The following is a 25,695-nucleotide window of genomic DNA, read 5'->3' on the forward strand; positions in this document are numbered from 1 at the left end:
AAATGAAGTAAAGAACAAGCAGTTCATCACACCGGCTCTGAACAGGACAATCTCTGTCTTTCCAATCCAGTCTAAAAATGCACCAATATTTAATACTGGATGGGGAAGAAACAGGGCCGCTGTCAAAGCAGTGTGATGGACCACAGTTTAGGTTCGGCAGTCTACCAATATAACATCTACCTAGGTCATTTCAGAATGTTTCTTGGAGCTTTCAAATCCCCCAGTTGATTATCTTTGCATGAGAAAAGAGCAGAGGTAAACCCAATAGCTTTGCCCCCTCCACAGATTCCAGTGCAAATATCTACAGCAGCAACCAATCCCCTTTCACCTATGGGCAGGTAGGTTCCATTAATTATTTAGAACATGGATTGTAAAGGATTGCAAGTTTGAAGTTATACAGGGAATCTTCATTTGATTCCCCCCACAGTATCCCGTCCTCTCAGTTTTAATTGAATCGGTTTTAATGTGGGTTGTTTTAAATTATTTGGGCCACAATTATTTAATTGTTTTTCAATTGTTTTTTAAATTTTGTATACAATGTTTTATTTTGGCTGTGCACCGCCCTGAGTCCTGCGGGAGAAGGGCGGTATAGAAATAAAATAAATAATAATAATAATAATAATAGTAAGCTTTAAATGGAAGATGATGACTCATGACAACAGAGCTCAAGAAAAGAATCTGAATTAATATTTCTACCCCTTCCATGCTCATTCTTCTGTTTAACTATGACTTGCTAAATCACCTCAGAAATTGAACCCCATAACAGGGCCACATGGAATATCATAAACATAATTTTAACCGAGATTATTACTTGATTGTTTTAATACCTCATTCCATTCCATGGGCCTTTCAAAAGTCTTGGCATATGATACTGCAAAATTCAGCTAGTTTAAGGAAGGTCTAACCATGTCAGAGGATTACACTGAATATACTGTGTGCTATCATTCTTAAGATCATATGTATCACTTCAAAACAGACAGTAGAGAGACTGATAGTGGAAAATATTTGTAGCTCAGGGTTGAACTATGAGGTGCTTTCTGAGCTTGGTTGTTCGCTTGCAGACACTTCATTACCCAACTAGGTAACAGCATCAGTGCTACCAAGAAAATGACCAAGCTCTGAGAGCACCATGGACCCTACAATGGAGAGAATTACTATTACTATTATTGTTACCAAAACTATGGGATAGTCCCAACCTAACTCAGAAATTGCTGAGGTGGGGGAAAAAATTGGACAAGGAAGTAAGTGTGCCCTCTTGAGTTTCTGAAGAAAAGGTGAAATATAATTCTAATACAGTTAAACAAATTTGTCACTGGAGAATTGAAACTATGACAACAGATGCAGAGCCCCTGGAAATCCAATAAGAACCATCATCCGCACAGGGGATTATGGGAGCGACTGGGCGCTCCCATGTGACTCCTCTCCTGCGCGAGCTGCATTGGCTTCCGGTGGACTTCCGGGTGCACTTCAAGGTGTTGGTGATCACCTTTAAAGCGCTCCATGGCTTAGGGCCAGGGTACTTACGGGACCGCCTTCTGCCACCAATAGCCTCCCACCGGCCAGTTCGCTCCCACAGAGAGGGCCTCCTCAGGGTGCCGTCTGCTAGACAATGCTGGCTGGCGACCCCCAGGAGGAGAGCCTTCTCTGTGGTGGCACCCACCCTTTGGAACAATCTACCCCCAGAGATACGAGTGATCTCCGACCTCCGGACTTTTCATCGGGCCCTAAAAACTCATCTCTTTCAGTTAGCCGGTCTCTCTTGATTTTATGATTTTATGGTTGGTTTTAAATTTTGATATGGATTTTAAATTGATAAATTTTAAACTATGGGCCAAATTTAATTATTTTAAATCTATTTTTAATCGTACTTTATGTATAAATGTTTTTATTTTGGCTGTTCACCACCCTGAGTCCGAAAGGAGAAGGGCGGTATAGAAATTCGAATAATAAATAAAATAAATCAGGTGTCAGGAAATTAGTTGATAGTACAGATAGTCTGTACATGTAGTAACTGTTCAAAGTTACAAAGGCACTGAAAAAAAGTGTTTTTCATACTTACAACTATTACAGCAGTCTCGTGCTCACATGATCAGAATTCAAACGCTTGACAACCAGAATGTATTTATAACCGTTGCAGTATCCTGGAGTCATGTGATCACCTTTTGACAAGACAAGTCAATGGGGAAGCCAGATTCTTTTAACAACCGTGTTACTAACTTAACTCCTGCAATGATTCACTTAGCAACTGTTACAAGAGAGGTTGTAAAATGGGGAAAAATTGACTTAACAATTTTTGTTAAGTTTTACCTAACAACAGAAATTTTGGGCTCAATTGTGATCATAATTCGAGGACTACCTGTAATGATTTCCAGACTCTCTGCTCACTGCATAAACTACACATATTTTTTCCCCTCTTTTCTCCCCCTGCTTCACCCTCCCTGAAGTTCATACAGTGAATCTGATGCTTCAGTCCCATGAGGGGCTATGGAACAAAAGGGCAAATGAAAAAGAAATGTTTATACATATTCAGTCCTTCAAATAATGTTTCCCCATGAATAAGTCCATATCTTAATAGAACAGCATTCTACTTTTGTTACTGTAATCCCTTAATCAAATGAATGGGAACTAGATAAAAGTCAAATCTTGTTAGCTGATTACAGAGAGATGTGTCCTATCAGCATACTGTATAAATATATCAGAAAGACAAAAGCCCTTAGCTCTGCAAACCTCTAAAGTTAGTTGATCCAAAAGTTAGCCTGGATGCATACTATTACAAAACACAGATACAGCATATTTGCTACTCAGGGTATTTTTCTGACTTTGTCCCATTCCTCATAGTAAAAGCCTGTTTTCCCCAAAGGGACATTTAAGGTCACTTTAGGGGGTAGAATTTTACTTAGAGCCCCCTGGCTAATGAGGTCTGGGAGCCGGGGATTAGTCTAACATGCAAATTTTGGAGTAGCCAATGGGAAGTTACTTATTAAGCTGATCCTTCACAGTGTGTTGTTAATTACTAAAGGCAAATAGGGCAAGAAAGGTTAATCGTCCTACAGTTGCGGAGAGGTTTGTCTCCTGCTTTCTTCTCCTCAACAGGATCATCCAATCTTCTTATATCAATATGCAGGCTTCTGCAGAGGGCTGGTTCAAATCACAGCCTCTAAGGAAGCAAATGGAATCAGCTTTTTTTTTTTTTAATGTGGCCAGAAGCGTGATGGTAAGATTCAGCACCAGCAACTTTTATTAAGCATGGTGCTAATCAATTAAACTTCCAGATTAACTAATGAATCCAACCCACAGCAATTTGCTCAGTGTGAAAATTGAGCATTTTACTGCAGGTTGGACCATGGGTGAAATCTACTTACCTTCCTTATCAGTTCGGAAGTGCGCGTCATATGCACACGCTCTCTTTGCTCATGTGTGCACATGCATCACATGCGCATGCACACCTTCTGCACATCTGCAAAAACTTCTGCGCATGCGCACAAGGTAAAAAAACATTACTTCCTGGTTAAAACCAGGAAGTAATGACACCCAGGCGGCGATCGCGACCGGATTGCCGAACCACAGGGAAAAATCGCTACTGGATCGGGCGATCCGGTCCGATCCGGGAGCATTTCACCCCTGGATTGGACTAAGTTGAATGTTTTTGCTATCCGGCTCAGATAAAATAACTCTAATAAACAATAATAATAATTTATTAAATGTATACGCTGCCTAAGTCCCAATGATTCTGGGCAGTCCACAACTTTACTCAGCCCACCTGAGAATTTCATGCCTTTTCTATGGATCAAATTATATATTGGATGTCCTAAAATGCTTTGCCATGATTTATTTTCAGAACCTGATATATTAACCATTAACCATTTGGTTAATTATTTTATTTTTTATTATTTCTATTTCTATACCGCCCTTCTCCCGAAGGACTCAGGGCGGTGTACAGCCTATTTAAAAACACAAAAACAAAAACAACAGTTAAAATTTAAAATCATTAAATAATTAGGCTCCAATTAAAATCCCAGGAATTTAAAAATACCCCAATTTAAAACGTTATGTTAATAGCCCGGCCTGGCGGAACAACAGGGTCTTCAGAGCGCAGCGAAACACCCGGAGGTCGGAGATCTTACGTATTTCCGGGGGCAGTTTATTCCACAGGGCTGGGGCTCCCACAGAGAAGGCCCTCCCCCTGGGTGTCGCCAGCCGACATAACTTGGCCGATGGCACCCTGAGGAGACCCTCTCTGTGGGAGCGGACTGGTCGGTGGGAGGCTATTGGTGGCAGAAGTCGGTCTCGAAGGTACCCGGGTCCTATGCCATGGAGCGCTTTAAAGGTGGTAACCAACACCTTCAATCGCACCCGGAAGACCACTGGGAGCCAGTGCAGCTCGCGCAGGAGGGGTGTCACGTGGGCGCAACGAGTTGCACCCATAACCACCCGCGCGGCCGCATTTTGGACCAGTTGGAGCCTCCGAATGCTCTTCAAGGGGAGCCCCATGTAGAGAGCATTACAGTAGTCCAACCGGGAGGTGACAAGGGCATGAGTGACTGTGCGCAAGGCATCCCGATCCAGAAAGGGCCGCAACTGGCGAATCAGGCGAACCTGATAAAAGGCCCCCCTGCCCACGGCCGTCATGTGCTCTTCTAAAGACAGCCGTGCGTCCAGGAGGACACCCAGATTGCGAGCCCTCTCTGTGGGGGGCAAAGATTCACCCCCAATAGTCAGCGATGGCACCTGCTGACTATATCGGGGCGCCGGAAGCCACAGCCACTCGGTCTTGGAGGGGTTGAGTCTGAGCCTGTTCCTCCCCATCCAGGCCCGCACGGCCTCCAGGCAGCGGGACATCACATCAAGGGCATCGTTGGGGTGGTCTGGAGTGGAGATGTACAGCTGCGTATCGTCAGCGTACAGATGACACTTCACCCCAAAACCACGGATGATCTCACCCAGCGGCTTCACATAAATGTTGAACAGGAGAGGCGAGAGGACCGACCCTTGTGGCACTCCCCATGCGAGATGCCTCGAGGTCGACCTCTGTCCTCCTGCCAACACAAACTGCGAGCGGTCGGAGAGGAAGGAGGAGAACCACCGCAAAACGGTGCCCCCTATTCCTAACCCCCCCAACCGCTGCAGCATGATACCATGGTCGATGGTATCAAAAGCCGCTGAGAGGTCTAATAGGACTAGGACAGAGGAGCAACCCTTGTCCCGAGCCCTCCAGAGATCATCCACCAACGCGACCAATGCCGTTTCTGTGCTGTACCCCTGCCTGAAGCCCGACTGGTACGGGTCCAGATAGATAGCTTCATCCAGGTGCCGGGGAAGTTGTCGTGCCACCACGCTCTCAACAACCTTCGCCACAAAACGAAGGTTGGAGACTGGACGATAGTTGGCTAATTCAGCCGGATCCAGGGAAGGCTTCTTGAGGAGGGGCCTCACTACCGCCTCTTTCAAGGCGGCAGGAAAGGCACCCTCACTCAAAGAAGCACTTATGATCCCCTGGAGCCAGCCTCCCCTCCCGGGAGGCCAGCACCAACCAGGAGGGACACGGGTCCAATAAACACGTGGCGGCACTAGTCTTACCCAGGACCCTGTCCACATCCTCGGGAGTCATTTGAAGTTACAACAGCATTGAGAAAAAATGACTTCTAACCATTTTTCAGACTTATGAATGTTGCAGCAACCCTATAGTCACGTGATCAAAATTCAGATGCTTGGCAATTGATTCATATTTATGGCAGTTGTGTCCTGAGGTCATGTGATCACCTTTTGCAACCTTCTGACAAGCAAAATCAGTGGGGAAGACAGAGGCACTTAGCAATTTTGTTACTAACTTAACAATTGCAGTGATTCGCGTAACTGTGGCAAGAAAGGTCGCAAAATGGAGCAAACTTACTTAAAACTATCTCACTTAGCAACAGAACTTTTGGCTTCAATTGTAGTCATAAATCGAGGATTACCTGTACTCAGCTTGAATCTAAAGTATTACACACTTAACTTTCCAATCTTTTTACTTGCAGATTATACAGATGACAATTTGGCTCAAAATGCCTTAGTCAAATGGGGAGATAAGAGATGGCCTCAAACTGTCCTGATTGCGATGATAAACCCAGTTCACAAATTAGTTCAGAAGAGATCCAAAAGATCACAAGGTGGGAATGGGATGCTAAACATGAAAGCTCTTTTGCTGAAAATCTTTGAGGAGCCTGGAGAGAGAGTTCAAAACATTACAGATCATATGGACACTCACAAAAATAAGTATATTCCTCAATCTTCTTGTGATCTGTGATGTTTTGAACATAGACTGAAATATGAATGAAGATTGACATTAAACATCCAAGTGCACAGCGAGATGAAGGAAATGCGCCTTGGCATAACAGAGAAAACAGAAATCAAGAATATCCTATACATATATCCAGCTGCACATACTTACCCGTCTTTGCAGAAGTAGAAGGCTTCCCAAAGCAAAGGTGGAATCAAAAGTGGTGGAGATGATAAAAGCTTTTCCCGTCCTCCTTCTCTAGTCCTTAAGGAAAGGATCTTGGATTTATCTGCAACTAGCAGAAGGAAGGGCGAGGATAATCCAAGTTATCTGAGGGCTCCATGGTGCTCTCTCAGCTTGTTTTCTTGCAGACGTTTCATTACATAGAATAGAATAGAATAGAATAGAATAGAATAGAATAGAATAGAATAGAATAGAATAGAATAGAATAGAATAGAATAGAATTCTTTATTGGCCAAGTGTGATTGGACACACAAGGAATTTGTCCTGGTGCATACTCTCTCAGTGTACATAAAAGAAAAGATACATTCATCAAGAATCATAAGGTTCAACACTTAATGATAGTCAGAGGGAACAAATAAGCAATCAAATCATCACTAGGTAACATCATCAATGCTAGTCATTGGTACTTCTCTCCCTCTCTCTCTCTCTCTCTCTCTCTCTCTCTCTCTCTCTCTCTCTCTCTGGGAGGGGATCTGGGTTGTGAGGCTGGCTCTAAAGTTCGACTGGTGAACTATTTTCACAGTACAGGCCTTCAAAGTCTCTTTGGTGAGGGTCTTGAAAATTCATTTTCTACCCTAAATGAATTGCTCCTATTTATTCCAGTTGAAAGCATAGTTGGCTCAAGAGTAGCTAAACTTGTTCTTGGCCACCCTAATTGTGGAATATATTAATCTTGGTGCACAAAACCTAATCAGAGCTAATGAGGAATTAGCATCATTTCCCAGGCTGCAGCCGCTACATCTCTAATGAAACAATAGTCCTTAGAATTTTATTGAAATTATCTCCTGAGCTTTTGTGAATCGTGGCCCACTTCTTCGGGTACACAATCTGCAGAGCTGTGAAAGGAAGGGTGTACATACAAAACCAATGAACCTCCTTATTGCCAGTGCTTCCTTGACTCAAAAAAACCCCATTGACCTTCCTGGAGAAAGCCACCAAGTATAGTCAATACTTTAGCACCTTCCAAGCAATCAGCAGAAGAAGCTGCTGTACCTTCTGCAGTGTTTTCTGTGCAGAGGATCACCCCCACTGTGATCTTTGCCAACTGCTGTGTGTTGATCATTATAAATGCTGTACCATTCCAAGAACAGAGGAGACAGCACCACACATAGATTTACGGCATGCAGGATAGTGCCTTCTTGGGATTAATCTCCATGCATCTGATGAAGTGGACTGTGACCTGAAAAACCTGATGCAATAATAAACAGATTAGTTTTCAAAGTTATCCGAAGAGCTTTTGTTCTTTTGGCTGGCCTGGCTTACCTCTGGTTTAGATCTTTGATCAATTATTGGGCTCAGCAGCAGAGCGGTGGTTCAAATGCTTGCCCCCATCAAGACCAAGAGGAACAATTTGGAATCAGCCTGGCAGAATCTGATCCATGGTTCTGGGGTTGAGATTATGGCAACCTATTGGAAGCAATCCCTTGGCCCACCTGTATAAAACATCCCCTCCAAAAGACTCCAGCCTATTGATTTTCATTGACTAAAACAATTCAGAAAAGGCAACCTCTGAATGCAGTCAGGGTTGTATCCTTCAAAGGACAAAATTTGGCCGCTGCAAAACTTTAAAAGTTTGCTTCTGTTTAGAAATGGCAGCCCCAACTTGGCCTGAATACAAATGATTCTGTCTGCAAAGTGACTGGCAAACACATCACAGCATGCAAGAAATGATTTAGTCTCTTGGTGGAAACTCCTGTTGCTTTCATTGAAATATACAGTGCAACCCCCCCCCCCATCCCATTCAGTTTAAAAGCTTCACTCTACGGTAGTCTCCTTTTCTTCTCACCCACTGTATATATGAAAAAGAAAACCTGCTCTGCATCTGTGCAAATAGATCCATGCCCCAGTTTCTTTGAACATTAATCATCCTTAACTAAAGAAGTTACATTTAATCATTTTAACCTTGGTGTTACCATTAGACAAGGGGCTCATGAGATATCTGCAAGAAACAATGCTACTTCGAAAACAGTTTGATGGGAAATTAGAGGTTATTACTTTTTACTACAGAATTAGTCCTATAACAAAGTGCTATTGCTGTATTTTAAGTACTCCTTATTAGTAATGTGACATTGGAATTTTGCTGAGAAAGCCAGCATTTTGTTCTTTTACTACGGAGTAAGAATATAAGACTTGAAGTAGGAATGGCCACCAGTTGGAATCTAAGCAATTTAGCCTCCTGATTAACTCCAGAAGACTGTAAGTTGTTATAGGCTTAGTCTACTCAATTCTCCTCCTCGTCCTCCCACTTCCCTCCCTCTCCTTCTTCCTTCTCCTCCTTACATTTCAGTCTTTAAGCCCACAGTCTGTTGTCTCTTAAATAACCATATTTAACCCACAAAAAAAGAGCAGAGCTATTTTGTGTGTCCAATCTCCTCTTCCTTTTAAAGTAGGACTATGTTCTCTTGTGTCATTGATGCACTATTTTCCAAAATAATAGTTAGCATCTGCATACACAATAAAGATACGATTGGGAGAAAGAATATAATATTATCTTTGGTTTGGAGTGGAGAGTTACTTCTCAGATCTTAACAGTACTTCTGTCCTAGATAACAACAGAAATAGAATTCAATATCCCTCCATGAAGAGATTGCTTTTTTAGAAAAGCAAACAAAACAAAACAAAAAAAAACAAACAAAGACATTCTCTAAGCCCTCAGCATTTAGAAGGCTCTGGAAGCTTATGACACAATTCTGTGGGTTTGTGAATATTATTTTCCTTTAAATTTATATATATATATACACACACAAGCACACCTACTTATTTTTCCCATGCACATAAAGGGGAAGGGGGAATGTTAGAAATCCCTTCATTATTTACAAATTGCTTTTTTCTGCCTGCCCAGTTTATATCTAAGCCAATAAATAGGCATCCTGGCTTAGTGGGTGTAAGGAAAAAATAAAAATGAAGCCAAGCACTGTGTTTTCTGATTTTGGTCCGTTTCAATGTGCTTTACACCTTCATTCAACAACGTTCTCCATTTAATTAAATGCTTAATTGCACTAGGGATACAGTTTGAAGGGGCAGTTTAAATTGCCTGATCTCTGGTCTGCAATATTAACATCTGACAGCCTTGTAGGGCTGCTGCAAAAGATGGCTTTCAGCCTAGTTCTCTTACCTCTGCTAGGATTATAACTGAACTACACGGCAGGGAGTGTGTATATTAGTTTCTCAGCAGGTCCTGTATGGTGAGGGTAATAGCAATAACTTTGCCTGCAATGGGGTGGAGGTCTAATATCTCTTAACAACAACACTTGCTTGTTGTAAATGAGAGACGTACAAAGTGATTTGAACCTAAAAGTCCATTTCAAGGAGAACTTCTACTTGGCCATTCTGAGCAGCTATATTTCAAGGGTTCTGATCATTGGGGGTGGGGGATTATCATGAAACAAGTTACTATAAGAGTTTGCGGTTCAAAATAAAACATAAATGGCTGGGGTGGGGTCTGTGAAGGCCATTCTGAAACCTTCATCTTATTTTCCTGTAATTATTTAATCATTTATTTGGAGGCATGTTTTATATCTTCATCTTGCTGAAATATTCAGTCTTTTCAGAACCTGCAGTCTTGAACATTGTTGAAAAATCTGTGGGAAGATCTCACACATGCAAGGAGAACTACAAATATTTCTGAGCTAGAAAAGGTCTGCTAGGAACAGTGGGGAAATTTTCCCCCCAAAAGCCGAATAGAAAGATTCCTAGCTGGTTACAAAAAACTGTTTGAATGCTGTTATTTCTTCCAGCTGCAATGTTACAAAGCAGTGCTTGGAGGGTGTCAAAATCTTTCCATATTCACGGTTTTCTTATTTTGAACATTTAAACAACTGCGCCTAAGTATTAAGTATGGTTTCAAGCGCAGAAAAATGTTGCATTTAACACTCTACTAACTTCTGTTCTATTAAGGATTCATTGATATATAACATATGACCATAGTTGACTGAATTTTGCATATTACTGTACATTAAATATATTACCTGATCTGCTGCTTCATTAGGCAACTCTTATTTTGTTCCCTTTCTAACTATTAGACATGAATACTTTTTTAAAGTGTACATTTTTCAGCAGCTATCTTTTATTAATATGGGAGATCCAGTGTTTATGTATTAACCATAATAGCCTTTAATACTGCATTATCATAACACCGTAAGAGATCATTTGGATGTTATAGCCACCTTGGTTATCTTGACCCTGTTTATTATTTAAAAGTAAAATCACAGTGCTTTGTATAGATTTCCCCAAGCTAAATATCATTCACCTTGTGAAGGTGTTTAGCTGTGATTATTAGATAATCAATTTGGGTAAAATGAATTATGTGCCAAGAGACTTTTTAGAATGCCAGCTGTCTATTCACCTTAGATTTTTAAAAGCCCTATTAAACATTTTATGTTCTTTCTAAATGATGAAGCATAATCTGTCATTCACAACCGGAATTTCTCTTCAGTTTGTATAATCTTTAAATCAGGAGGGCATGTAATAAATACTCTTAATTTTGTCTGCTTTGCAAAAGAGAGACAAGAATCCAAATTAGGTTTTTGGTATTATGACTAAGTATGTTTCTTACTGTTGGATCTTTTCAAGGGATTGTGTAAGCACCTACACACTTATATATGTGTATGATATACTTGTGACTTTCAGATGTTGATGTGCTGTGATCTTGTGATTCTTAATTTGACTATGCTGATTGAGGATGATAGGAGTTGGGTGACCATAGCTTTTCTTTCATTGTACTAGACAGCTGTTCAATCAGAAATCCTTGTAGGTAAACCTATAGGAACTTTAAACCTATAATGAGGGAGCCAAGTATCTATAATATAACCCTGACAATGACTTAAAAGTCCACAATGGAGAAGAAAGTATATGGGATTTTGAGTGGCCAAATAGTTTCTCTGTCTGTAAAAAGTATATTTCCATTTAAAAGAAAGGAATTGGAAGTTTGTTCTACACATATATTGTAAGATTCTACACTGACCCAGAATCTCCAGGTAATTGTGACTGCAGTAACACATTTGCTAGTGTTTTTGTTCTGTTTGCACTGTGAAGTTCAAAGGTACAAATCCCAAATAATCTACTTGGAATCCATGGGCCTGTCTTTTCTTATCAATGCAGAGCCATTTCTCCAAATTACCTGCTATGTTATTGGTTTATCTGATCCAAGGTTTTCTGCTACTAAGATATATTGCTTTGACCTTTTCTATAACCGTGAGTGTTTTTAATTTTTGTTTTGAGTCCAGCTTTCCAGTCTGGGACATTTTTAAATTCAGTCTGATTTCTGAATGGAAGTGCTCTTTGGTATATTTTGATCATAATCTATAACATAACAAGGATTCTCTTGGGAAAGATGAGTAAAACTGGCAAATGAGCATTTCTCTTCACTTAAAGATTGTATGCTTTAACGCGGAGGGAGGCATGCTACTGTAGGGTAGAGGGTTAATTTTGTACACTGTGTTCGATTATATTCCTCATAGATTATAGGAAAACCCATTTCTTGGATATTGTGTGTTTATTTTTTGTGGACAAATAACAATAATAGGGGGATCTTGTTCAGGCTGTCCACATTTTCTGCTTTCAGGTAGTGGAAATAATGCATTTATATCTCTCACAATAAGCTTGTTTCTTGTCCTTTGAGGAGCAGGAATGAGAGAATACATGAAGATCAAGCTGATGCTTTTCTTCAAGGAAATGGGATGATTGACAGACTTGCAAGTTGTCAATAACCAACAGCAATTAATTCTCTTTGAATGTAGAGGCTAGTGCATTTGCAGCTGCTCACAAGTGGGTAATAGAATTATAATGGCTTCTGACTGCATTAATATGGGGCAAAACAAAATCAAGAGATTGTTTAATATGTTTGATCTAACTCTTGTCATTTTTCCTTTCAAAGGCTTTGTAGGTTTAAATTAGAGAAGTATTTAATTGAAATTTTAAAAGTTAATGGTGTTCAAAGACTCTGGAAACATGATGGCAGATAATTCTGGACTTTTTTTGTTTTTCCTTGAAGACATTTCATCTCTGGGATAACCATGGATGACTGAGAATCTCCATAGAACTTCTTCTTCACGAGCGAGGGAATACAATTTGCTATGAATGAGGCGATGTTTTCTTTTGCCACTGCACCCTAATTTTAAATGAAATTATACCCTTTCTCTAGAGACTTTAAATCTCACTGATCCTTCTGTGACTTAACATTTGAGGGAGAAATTATCTCTATGGTAGTGTGGCACCTACCAGTAGCTTAGGCTGGTGTGTGGTTATAGCAGAGAATTGTAGGGGGGGGGGTTCCATTATGAGGTGCCAGCAAGAGATTATATGTATTTTTGGAAATTGTGTGGAAGTTTCAGTTAATATAAAAGATTGCAGCAAAAGGAATTTTGAAACTGAATGAAATGAAATATGTCAGTTGTTTATGACTTGATTCCTCCTTTGTTTCCAGTTCTAATTCAAGGTGTGCTATAAAGCCCTTCATATACCAGGACTAGGGTGTCTGAAGCAATGCCTCTTCCTGTATGTTCCTATTCACATTCTAAGATCATATTTAGGAAGATGTGTTCCCAGTGCTCTCCCATGATGACTCATGGCTGGTGATCAGCCAAGAACAAGCCTTGTCAGTGGTGGCCTCCCAATCTTGGTAATTGCACCCTAGTGAATTATGCACAGAGCCATCTACCTTGCCTTTGTTATGCCAAGCAAATAAATGTTTACTTTTCAAGTTTTTAAAATAAAATGTTAATGTTAACTTCTTCACCGCTGCTTTTTTTAATCTGTGCTACTTTTATCATTTGTTTTGTTTGTGTTTTTTTCCTATAATGTTTGCAGCGTATATATTTATTAACTGTTCTATTGTTTTAAATGCTTGAACTTTATTACAAACTGCTTTGAATTTTTTTTTTAATGGGAAGCAGCATGCGGATGTTTTAGCGCAATAAAATACATAAAATAATATTTGTAAGGCTGGCCAGTGAAATCATAGGGACCATGCATGTCTTGCGTTATCCAGATTCATGTGATTTTTAGTTCATCTTTGGCATAAATATTCCTATATTTTTGTTTTTGTCTGAGCATCTGCCATCGTTTTCATCATGGAGAAGAATCTATGAATCTGGTTCTTTTAAATTGATTCTATATGATGCTGATATTATGTGGCCCAAGCACCAAATGACAGGACTGAAAAATGTCCAGATCTCATTGATTCATCAAAATTGAAAGTCTATAGAGATTTTCAGTCATCCAGGTCATGGTTGTTCCAAAGATGCTTTTTCAGGAGGCAACTGGAGTTTCTTGTTTTTTCTTTTGAAGACGTTTCACTTCTCATCCAAGAAGCTTCTTCAGCTCTGACAGGATAGTGGGGAATGGAAGGATTTGTGTTCCTTGCAGACAGCTGGTAATTTGCATCCTTTTAGAGGGTCATTGAAGCATTTGGAGGTTTATCCGTGTCCTCAGAGTCACCTGAGTAGTGCTCAAGAAAATCCAGTTGCCTCCTGAAAAAGCATCTTTGGGACATCAAAATGGAAAGTTATTGAAAAAGAGATCTGAGCCACTATGAAAAGAGATCTGAGCCATTACTAATCATAATGAGTACTTTTTAAAATCTACAATTAACAATGATTTATACAAATCATTTGGAAGATAGGCTTCTAGAATAGTCAATGTTAGATAACAACCCTTGTTGGTTTGTTTCTAATGTCCTTGTTAGGCCCCAAAAATGTACTGGGTCAGTTCAAAGGCCCAATGTGAGCAAGCATTCAAGTTCTTAGGAACCTTTGATCAACTACTATCGGGGGTGGGATTCAACCGGTTCGGACCGGTTCAGGTGAACTGCATGTTAATTTTAATCTGGTTCATCAAACTAGGATGAGGCTCTGGGAGGGTGAAAAATGGGCCTAATGGAAGTCTGGAAATGAGCCCATTTCCGGCCTCCGGAGGGCCTTCAGTGCTGTCCTGGAGGCTCCAGGAAAGCCTCCGGAGCTTGGGGAGGGCGAAAATGCCCCCCCCCCGCCATGGTGCAGGAGGCTGAGTAGGCCACGCCCCCATGGCCACGTCCACCCAAGAACCAGGCAGTGGACTGGTTGCTGAAATCTTTGAATCCCATCCCTGACTACTATGGTAAATTGTGCAAACCAAAACATCTTTATTCATGAATTATACACTGTTCCTACTTACCTTCTTTTATATACTTTCAGACACTTTTTTTTAATTGTACACACTTTCAGTTTTAATACATTTTTTGTCTTATAGTTTTTTATAATTTAATACAATATCCTTCCCTCCTTGTGGTGTCTATGACCATAGTGAATATTTGATGTGATTTGATTAGCATTAATTATAGGCATGATGGAATGTGGGGAAAATGGGAATAAAAACCAGGGCTATTTGCTGAAATGTTATCATCTGTACTTGTTGGATACATCATGTCCATTCACCAAATTGTTTCCCTCAAGGAGCAGGTAGTCCTCACTTAATGCCTTGTCATTTTTCAACCGTTATGATGGCCATAGAATGGGTGCTTTAGGACCCATATGGAGCTTTATGACTGGCTGCAGTGTTTCATGGTCACGTGACCGTGATTTACAATGTTTTTTTCAAGTTTCTGGCAAAAAGCACTTATTCAAACGATTGAGTTTTCTTAAGAACCATGGCATTTGTTTAACGACTGCTCAAAAAAAGACATAAGGTTCTTCTAGTCATATTATTATATTTATTGTTTTTGCCTGTTCATGTTTCTCCCTCTCCCCCATTGCTTCTACTTGCCTTTTACAGGTAATCCTCGACTTACAACAGTTCACTTAGTGACTGTTCAAAATTACAATGTCACTGAAAAAAGTGACTTACAACAATTTTTCACATTTATGACCATTGCAACATCCCCAGGCAACATTCAGATGCTTGACAACTGGTTCATTTTTATGACAGTTGCAGTGTTCCGGGGTCATGTGATCCCCTTTTGTGACCTTCTGACAAGCAAAGTCCATGAGGAAACCAGATTCACTTAACAACCAAGTTACTAAGTTAACAACTGGAGTGATTCACTTAACAAATGTGGCAAGAAAAGTTGTAAAATGGGGCAAAGCGCATTTAACAAATTTCTCACTTAACGACATAAATTTTGGGCTCAATTGTGGTCCTAAGTCGAGGACTATCTGTATTCTCTTTTGCCTGTTAACTGTCGTTGATGATTTCTCATATTTAGTAAATAAACATATAGCTATATAACTGAATTGACTGATACGTGTGCTTGCTGTGATCAGAATTTAAGATTGACAGGCAGTGTGTTGGATGCACATTACATCCTGTAATTTTCCAATAATGCTCATTATTTTCTCAGGGACTGCTGAACACACAAGGCAAGGAAGGGTAGATGACAAAACATGGGTGACAATAGCATGTTGTCATAGTGTATGACTTGCATCAAAATCAGTGATGGAATAAACATAGCATCCCATGCCTTATTTTTTAAAATTAAAAACTCAGCTGTTAATTTAATATTCCTGGATATTTGGCACCCGATTCAGCATAATTTGAACGTATGCAGTTTCCTCTCATATTCTAAAGTAGAGCTAAGGCTGTTTAGTAATGGGTGAGCATGGCTGCTTTATAAGTGTATTATGTAGCCTCTATTTGCCCTTCCCATTCCAAATGTTAAAACAAGAGCTCTGGTTCTTCAGAACTGATCTCTCCAGTTACAAGCTCCCAGTCTCATTTTTATGTTGGCGTAATATCCTTAATTCATAGAAGACAGGGGTTGCAAGTCTCTAACTTAGCGGCCACCAGTCTTTATTGCCACTGTAATAATCTTGATAGAAGTGGCTTTTTCCAGACCAATTTTTCTTTGGTCTGCAGCTCGTTTGCAATAAACATGAGCCAGAGTAATGAGACAAAAAACTCTGACTTCTCCTATGACAATTCAACTGGTTCACAAAGGGGCAGTAAAATATAATCCAAGGATTTACGGCGCTAATAGCAATGAGCAGTGGAGTTCATTATTATGCTAAACTTTCAACTAAAGCATGGGGACAAAGATTGCCATAGGCACTGTCCTGTATGTTGGCGATAATTGAGTCTATTAGCCTTAATTTCATAATTCCTAAATTAATTCTGCTCACTTATAAATAGCTTTAATTGCTTGATGGGGGAGTTATTAAAAGGCAATGTACTATGTATTAGTGCGATGAATTCATTTGAATATAGCGCATTCAACGTAATCAGCTTCATTTGTTGTCATATATTTATCTATCAACAATGATGATATCTAAGTTGGGTCTAGAAAACAGTCAATGGCCACTGAAGTAATTCTAAACATTGCATTTCACAAGTGACCCCTTTAGGTGCTCAGGAGTTGTCATACATTTGTTGTATAAATTTGGTTGTATAAACAGAGGCATAGAATCAAAATCATGTGAGATATTAGTATCGCTTTATAAATTCTTAGTAAGACCACACCTGGAATACTGCATCTAGTTTTGGTCACCACATTACACAAAAGATGTTGGAAAAAGTGCAAAGAGCAACTAAGATTATTAAAGGGTTGGAGACACAAACATATGAAGAAGAGTTTCAAGAACTGGGTATGGCCAGTCTAGAGGGAAAAAAAGGACTAGCGGGTAACATTATACCAGTATTCCAGTATTTGAGGAGCTGACACAAAAAAGAGAAAGGTCAACTTATTTTCCAAATCAGCAAAAGGCAAGACAAGAAACAATGGATGGAAACTAATCAAAGAGATTAAGCAGAATTAAGGAGAATTAAGGAGAAACTTCCTAACAGTGAGAACAATTAACCAGGGGCACAGTTTGCCTTCAGAAGTTGTGGGTGTTTCATCACTGGAGATTTTAAAAAAAAGACTGACAGCCACCTGTCTGAGATGGTATAGGGTCCCCTGCGTGAGCAGGAGATTGGAGTAGAAGACCTCTAAGGTCCAATCAGCTCTATTTCGATCGATTGATTAAATGTCCCTATGCTGTGCTACATTTAGAAGTCTTCATGCTCTCGCATAGAATGGGGGTGGGAAATTCTACTCCAAAATTCTGCTTTGAATCTGAATTTTGTAAATGTGGTTGTCCCTGTTGCACATGCTAAGTGACAGCTTCTTGGACACTTTTGTACATTAGGTGGAAATGCTTAAAGGTGAATGGAACCTTTGTTTGTACCCTCAATTGCATGGACATCATATTGTGATGGCACAGTGGTTAGAACGCAGTACTGCAGGCTACTTCTGCTGACTGCTGACTGCCAGCAGTTTGGCAGTTTGAGACTCACCAGCTCAAGGTTGACTCAGCCTTCCATTTTATTTATTTATTATTATTTGTCAAATACATATAAGATAACAGATATAAGTATAAACATGATTATGAATACAGGATAAGGATACGAATAAATGGGAACAGTAGGACAGGGATGGTATGCATGTTGGTGCGCTTATGCACGCCCCTTACAGACCTCTTAGGAATGGGGTGAGATCAACAGTAGACAGTCTAAGGTTAAAGTTATGGGGGATTGATGTTGGTAAAACAAGGACCCAGATTGTTGGGGGCAATATGCTGACTCTGTAAACTGCTTAGAGAGGACTGTAAAGTACTATGAAGTGGTATATAAATCTAAGTACTATTGTTATCATGCTGTGTATAGTGTTTTCTGCTGCAGTCATTTGAAATATCTTCAAGAAATCAGTATCAATGGAAGCTGGGGCTTATTCAGGATGTTCACATGGTTTAAAATTTACTGAATGAGATTTATGATGCATGGGAATATCTTTTGCAGCTAGGGTTTTAACTCAGGGATATTAGTTATTACTCATCTCTTCTGACAGCAACGGTTATCTGGGTTTCTACTATCATGCCAAATGGAGAGATGTTCTTCACAGCTGTCCATCAACCCTGAAAATCAAATCAAACAAAAGATAAATTGAGTTCACACACTACACAGATAGCACATTTGAGTTTGGTTGGTTTTAACTTCACATGTTTAGCAATGCCAGTTAATTGTGCTTTATTCAGTAAATCATGGGTGAATAAACCATGTCTTTGTCTGATAAATGAAGCTATCTCGAACAAGTGTGTCCAACCCATGGCCCACAGGCTGCATGCGACCCTGGTTAGCTAGAAATGTGGCCTTACAAGATTGAAAATTTTTAACGTTATATGATTTATATACAGTACATTAACTGTATTATGTATTTTATATATGGCCCACAACAATTCCTCTTCACTCAGTGCGGCCCAGATAAGACAAAAGGTTGAATACCCATGATTTAGAAGTTTCTGTTCTCTCCAACTGACTTTATACATGCACCCTGCTGCTTATATCAAGAAGAAGCTGTCATGCCAAAGGCTGCCTTTGACAAAATTACTCAAATCTGCATCATAGATGTAGTTTATTTAAATTAGAATGAAAAAAAGGTGTTGCAAATCCATAAATAAAACATGAAAAGTTTAAAGTTGCCGAAGACAGGCTATTAGAGCTACTAAAAATTAGAATTTTGTTTTTTAAAAAATTTGATTTATATGCCGCCCTTCTCCGGAGACTCAGGGCGGCTTACAATGCGTTAAGCAATAGCCTTCATACTTTTTGTATATTTTTACAAAGTCAGCTTATTGCCCCCACAAACTGGGTCCTCAATTTACCTACCTTAGAAAGGATGGAAGGCTGAGTCAACCTTGAGCCTGGCAAGATTTGAACTTACTAATTGCAGACAGCTGGAGTTAAATTACAATGCATTAGTCTGCTGAGCTATACCAACAATTTGTAACTTGTAAGGCAGAAAACTTACGGAATGGCATAGGTGAACAATAGTTCACATTTAAGCATGATTTTTACCCTTTACTGAAATCATAGTTGCTGAGCAACCTCGACAGTGTTCAGTTTTGCAAGTAATCTTAATAATACTCTTTTAAAAAGGTATTTTATTATATCATGGTAAATAAGATGAGAGAAAAAGTTAAATTCATACAATTGCATTAGACATATGCCCAAGTCAGGAAAAAATGATAGTTTCAATTCAATATAAACACCTGCATTCTGGGAGTTCTACTGAACCTTTTCAGATCAGTCCCTGCTTAGCAGATATGTGATTCAGAAAACTTTGGTTACTCCAGGTTTTTGGTGAAACATTGCCTCCCCCCCTTTCTTTCCCCAGCTCTCCTATTTTCCTAGTATCTTGTTTAGTTTTAGTTTTATTAAATTTATATACTGCCCTTCTTCCCTTTCTCCTCTCAGTTACTACTGATATCCCACTGCAACATACCCACTGGCCTGATTATCTCCTGATCTTCCAGAACTGATGGTGGACTACAACCTGGATCTCCCCACATCTAGTCCAGGGTGTGCCAGTACACCACACTACACAATGTAACCCCACCCTGTCCCACTTAAGGAAATAATTGGCTTCGGAGCCTCTGTTGAGTTCTCAAAAACCATTAAGAGACGTGCTGCTTCTGAACAGCAGTTTGGGCCAAATCGTCCATGTAACAATGCTTAGCTTGAATACACTGCAAAGCATTACTGCAAGGGAAATCAAACATCGTTCTACATTTCATAAAATTTTGAACATTCATCAGAATGAAGTTGGTCCAAAGAAGTAAGATTACAAGAGGCTGCATTTACACAAGGGGGGAAAAAAGAACTACAAGATTATTAGACTGTGGTTATTCTATGAGGCAAGTTTTTCATGGACAATAAAGTCAAAATTACATCCATGGTCATTTGTATTCTTCTCATCCCCGTGGTAGTATGTTTCTACTTCAAGCTTGAGACTTGGGAGTTTGAAGGTTCTGCACAGGATCTTAGCTTGTTCCTAGCACTGCATTCTTCTGGACAGAGGAGCTCTAGTGTGATTCCTGGACTCTGTTGGAGCCATTTTCCCAGCTTAGAAGTCACAGCCTTAACTGCTCCTATTACTACTGGGACCACTTTGGTTTTTACTTTTCACATACACAAACATGCTTACACACACACACACACAAACAGAGAGACAGAGAATGCATGTATGTGTGCAGCTGATCCCCAAACCAACAACGATCTCAGGAATTTCAGTGGCATCAAATAATAACTTTCACATTCTACCCAGAGACGAGCTGAATTTTGAAATATCTTGCTCTGATTAGTAACTACAGTTGAAGCAAATGCCCCATTAAAAACCTGGAAAAATATGGAAAGTAAATCTACCTTTCCCAGCAGGCAATTCTAATTTATGCAGCAAAAGTCTCAGAGGATGCCCCTGCCAAGGAAAATTATTTAAATGGCATCTAAATTCACTTACAGTAATGTGAACTAATGTAAATAGGAAGACTCTTAACATATAAATCAATGATGAACTTAGCAAGATGATAAAAGGTGCAATCTTGCTGTCATTGGCATCAATTTCACTTAATTCAAAGGAGCAGGATTAGAGCAGAAACACTGAGACAGATTCTGAGAATTTTTTTAGATGTAAAAAAACCAATACAGAAATTTACACATTTTGATGTTGTACTTTGTTTCCTCGGGCCTAAAATAATGGAATTTTTTTTAATGTTTAATTGTCTAGATAGGATATAAAAATAAACAATTTGCAATAGTATCTCTAATAGTCTGACTCATAAGGCACATACATGAAAAACACAATCAATAAATAATGAATATGACTCAACTCTACTTGAGAAGAGGTCTCTTGTTGCGCAATATGACTGAATGCTGAGAAAACATTGATAGAGCACTTCATATAACTGCTGCATAAAAGTGGGGCCTTTTTCCCCAATTAGTACCATGGAGTGGTTTTCAAATTATAATACTCCAACCTCCTAACAAATTTGTGATTAATGAATTTGTGATCCCCTTCCCCATGAATAAAACTAACAATTTCGCTGATGCCAGAATTGGGCAAGAAATAAATATACCACTTTTTATCATGAAATACAACAGAAACTTTTGGACTTTGCAGGACAGCAGTTACCCATTGCAGGTAAAAATGAGGAAAAGCCAAAAGTGGTTTTTGATAGCAGACAACTTTTCCTGCGTACACTTGATTTTATAAAAATAATAAAATGTAACAAACAGCCCAAATTACTTGTGACTCCTAAGGGGGGCAGACCTATCATCAAAGAACTGTCATAATCCTCTTTTTCAATAGAATATTTCTTCCTTCCTCTCTTCCTCCCTCCCTCCCTCCCTTCCCTCCCTCCGCCCTCTCTCACACACACAATGAATGGACTAAATTCATGAATGTTGGCATTCTTCCTTGAAACCTCTTGAAAATTCAGTGCACTTTCTTAAAATATCCCAGAATTTCAGATGGGAATCATGAGATTTGCTAGTCTCCTCCGATTTAAGTCATTTTTAGTTAATTTAAAATTTAGATTTTTAATCATACTGAGTTTGAGACTTCCACAAATATCATTGTGTGGTAAAAACTACATTGTCCACTTATGGCCAACATGATGGTCTTTCAACATTTCATAACATCATTTGTATGTAAGAAGAGACTAAAATACTCCAATTTATATCACTGATTACCACTGAATATCATAGAAGAGTGAAATTTAAAAATCTGCATGCTCACATTCTATTTGGCTACTTTAATTACTACACAGCAGTGGCTAAAAAACAATAAAGCTAAGACTGTTTGTAGAACTGCTAAAATCTTTTTACACTCATCAAGAAAGTAATCCAGTAAAGACCAGAGGTGAGAAGAATCATGAAATCACGTACACAAGTAGATGAGTCCAAGGTCTGTGATGAGCTATCTCTTTGTGCTGGGCATCAGAGGGCTTAGTACAATGGGCAGCTATTTCATGGGTATAGCCTAGCATGGAAAGGTGTCTTTTCTTAACTCAGATAATACCATGTAGTGTACAATCACTTTGTTTCTCTGTTGTGCTTAGGCTGGCAGTATTTGAAAGAGCAGATGGCCATGATGAAATTGCATTATACTCTTCATGAGTATCTCTGACTCAGGTCCTGCGTGTCTTCTTTAAGAATGTAAAAGTTAAAAGGTTAGAATGAAAGCAAGCTGACAAGGTGCTTGGAGGCTTGTTCAAAATCTTTGCAGTGCAAAAGGCTAACGTTTTCTAGTTTTATCCCTGCAATGAACCAAATTAGCAGTAAAAAGGGAGAAATGGGTCTCCTTGTCACTGCATTGTCCTTCTCATCATAAAGGGTAGTACAAGTACAATAATATCTTGTGCAAAGAAACTTTTTCTGGTAGAAATTTTGTCCCTCGGCTAAATTCCTTTTAAAAAAAAAAATCTGGTTTTACTCTGCTTTTGAGAACCTTTGCTATAAAGGGTTTGGTGGCTTTGCTATGTCACTAAGGAACAATACTATGAAGAGAGTCACAGATTTCTCTACGGTTTCTTTAAGAGCAAACAAGCAATGGCAATTTAATCGGCTGCCCTAATTTAGCAAATTCAAATTCATTTGCTGTAAAATAATTACCTTCTTTCCATTTATGCCTGGCTTTTTTAAACTAGGGCCATTTAAGGATTAATTAGATCAATTCAATTCATTTAGTCCATTTAATTAATGCATGTTGGTTTAATGTAAATACAGTTTCTCTTGAGTAAAACTTAGTTCCCAATGATCCATATACTTAACAGTAATGCAGAAGTGGGCTGGCCTGTGCCTTTTTTCAAAATGTTTTGTTAACTTTCCACAGTCCTGAGAATTCCTGTTTGTCTCTTATCCAAGTGCTGGTCAGGTCCAGGTCTATTTACTTTGTCAGGCTTATCCAAAGTTGCCACCTAGTTAACTAGTTAACACTAGTTAGGCATTGAGCGGTGGCTCAGTAGCTAAGATGCCGAGCTTGTTGATCAAAAGGTTGGCAGTTCAGCTGTTCGAATTCCTAGTGCCACATAATGGGGTGAGCTCCCATTACTTGTCCCAGCTTCTGCCAACTGCCAACTGCGAACTAGCAGTTCGAAAGCACATTAAAAATGCAAGTAGAAAAATAGGGACCACCTTTGGTGGGAAGGTAACAGCGTTCCGTGTGCCTTCGGCGTTTAGTATTGTGGGCCACATGACCATGGAGACGTATTCGGACAGTGCTGGCTCTTCGACTTTGAAAGAGAGATGAGCACCGCCCCCTAAAGTCAGGAACGACTAGCACATATGTGCGAGGGGAACTTTTACCTTTACCTTAATGTACAAAGCTTTACATTTTCCCTTGATCTGCTTCTCATATTCTGAAAGGAAAGGCTTAGACACAATATTAACATTTCTTTATAGTGCTTAAGAATCTGCGAGTCCTAAATCCCATTCAGGTAGTATTTTTATGTGTTTAATTGTTCTTGCAGTTGAACACTGGGGAATGGCAATTTCTTGTTTTTTTCTGTTTTCACTGTGCAATTCAAAGAGGGAAGGCAGGATGTGGTGGAATCACCAGCTAAAGGAGAGTGGGGAGTAGAGGCTCGTCAGCTGGGTATTGCTCCAGGGAGGAAATGTCATAGTGAAGCCTTATCTACTTAGTTCTCAAAGGAATGTAGCCAGTCTGGCAAGTTTCTTGTAATGTAGTTAATCAACAATAAAGAAACTGATTTGGCCTATTCAGGAAGCTGTTCTGGTTCCTTTGCCTGACACAGGGCTACTATCTGCAAACCAAACATGCTTTTAAATGTCTATATGGGAATGTTTCATTTGAACACAGTGAGGTCTTTCCGAGACTCCCAGAGTTCATTTCCTGCTTAAGGAGCTGCAATTTCTAGTAGTGCCTTACCGCCCTTCCACCATAGTTCAAACAAACCGGTTCGGAGTCAAGAAATTGCTTTGAACAAATGTGATAGCCAAGACATGCCCACTTCTAAGTGACAAGACGTTAATAATGGCTGCTTGCCATTTCCCATAGTGGAGACACTTGGAGCAACTGAAAAAGCAATTTCTTTGCCTATAAATTGTTTTTCCTTTTTTTCTTGGAGTAGCTGGATATAAGATTTCCCTCTTCTGTTGTGTGATTGATACTTTCAATGAAAAAAAGTAGTTGACTGCTATAGAAATCCTTTGTTTTATATAATGGAGGATGTCAGCATGTAAAGGCAACTTGTGAAACTAATTGAATAAGATTGGCATCTCCTAAAGGAGGTAGGGTGAATGCGGGAAAACACGTACTTTTTGGCCTAAAAGAAAAAAATGGAAAGAAAATGCAACCTTCTCATTCTTCATCTTTTATTGTTCATGAAAAATTGGTAGATAATCCATACGTACTTTGCTATCTGAAATGTAGAATGTTAGAGAGATGGTTTAAGGTCTGAGGAAATTGTTTAGTTAATTTATACATCCCATCGACTTGCTGCACCCCAGAATTCTTTGCAACATTTGTTTGGTAGGTTCTCTGACCCAAATTTTGTGGTTCCTTTGCATCTATTATTCAGTTTTCAACTGAATGCGTTATAATTTCTTGTGATATTAGAGCTTATTACATCAATATGGTTTAACTGTGAATAGAAAACAATTGATTTGAATTCATTTATTGCAGGTAGTCCTCGACTTATGATCACAATTGAACCAAAAATTTTCCATTGCTAAGCAAGACACTTGTGAAATACGTTTTGCTCCATTTTACAACCTTGCTTGCCACAGTTGTTAAGTGAATCACTGCAGTTGTTAACTTAGTATCATGGTTGTTAAGTGAATCTGGCTTCCCCATTGACTTTGCTTCTCAAAAGTTGCAAAAGGTGACCCTGGAACACCGCAACCGTCATAAAGACATGCAAGCTGTCAAGCATCCAAATTTTGATCACATGATCACACGGATGCTGGCATGGTCATAAGTGTGAAAAATAGTCACAAGTCACTTTTTTCAATGCTCTTATAACTTTGAATGGTCACTAAATGAATGGTTGTAAGTACTACCGGTATTGAAATTATACAATCACACACACACCCTTTAAGCGATTCTGCATAGCTAACTAGAGTGAAAAACATCACAATATGAAAAAGTGAAGAAAAGAAACCATAAAAACACCCATGCAAGGGACAATAACACACACAAGATATAATTATCATGGCTCACATACCATCATCATCACACCGCCCTGAGTCCTTCGGGAGAAGGGCGGTATAGAAATAAAATTATTATTATTATTATTATTATTATTATTATTATTATTATTATTATCATGGCCCACTGCCAGGAAGAGAACCAGTCTGGATTACTGCAAAAGACTGGGGTCAGCACTAGCAATTGCCATGTACAACTCTGAGGCTAGCAATTGGTTTCAGACTTAGATGTGGAACTTGGAGAA

At 39.4% G+C, this 25,695-nt stretch overlaps 1 protein-coding gene and 2 long non-coding RNA genes across 4 annotated transcripts in view; 2 read left to right on the forward strand and 1 right to left on the reverse strand.

Annotated features, from left to right (window-relative positions):
* Positions 1-14,508, reverse strand: part of LOC117669456 (uncharacterized) — a 35,289-nt gene extending 20,781 nt beyond the window's left edge. The window contains exons 1-2 of one of the 2 annotated variants that reach the window (XR_015731751.1): positions 7,493-14,508; positions 6,428-6,551 (exon numbers count right to left, since the gene is read on the reverse strand). This is a non-coding gene — a long non-coding RNA (uncharacterized LOC117669456). Of the gene's footprint in view, positions 1-6,427; positions 6,621-7,492 lie in introns of both variants that reach the window. The other variant, XR_004592448.3, reaches the window with a different exon arrangement.
* Positions 1-25,695, forward strand: part of GPR39 (G protein-coupled receptor 39) — a 163,396-nt gene that overhangs the window by 69,024 nt on the left and 68,677 nt on the right. The gene's annotated exons all lie outside the window — the stretch shown is intronic.
* On the forward strand, positions 17,683-20,179 carry LOC132710777 (uncharacterized). Its single transcript, XR_009621495.1, has 2 exons — positions 17,683-17,752; positions 19,700-20,179. It is a non-coding gene; the product is annotated as an uncharacterized LOC132710777 (long non-coding RNA).

Source organism: Pantherophis guttatus, chromosome 1, assembly GCF_059756535.1.
Source record: "Pantherophis guttatus breed Tessera chromosome 1, ASM5975653v1, whole genome shotgun sequence".
Classification (NCBI taxonomy): Eukaryota; Metazoa; Chordata; class Lepidosauria; order Squamata; family Colubridae; genus Pantherophis; species Pantherophis guttatus.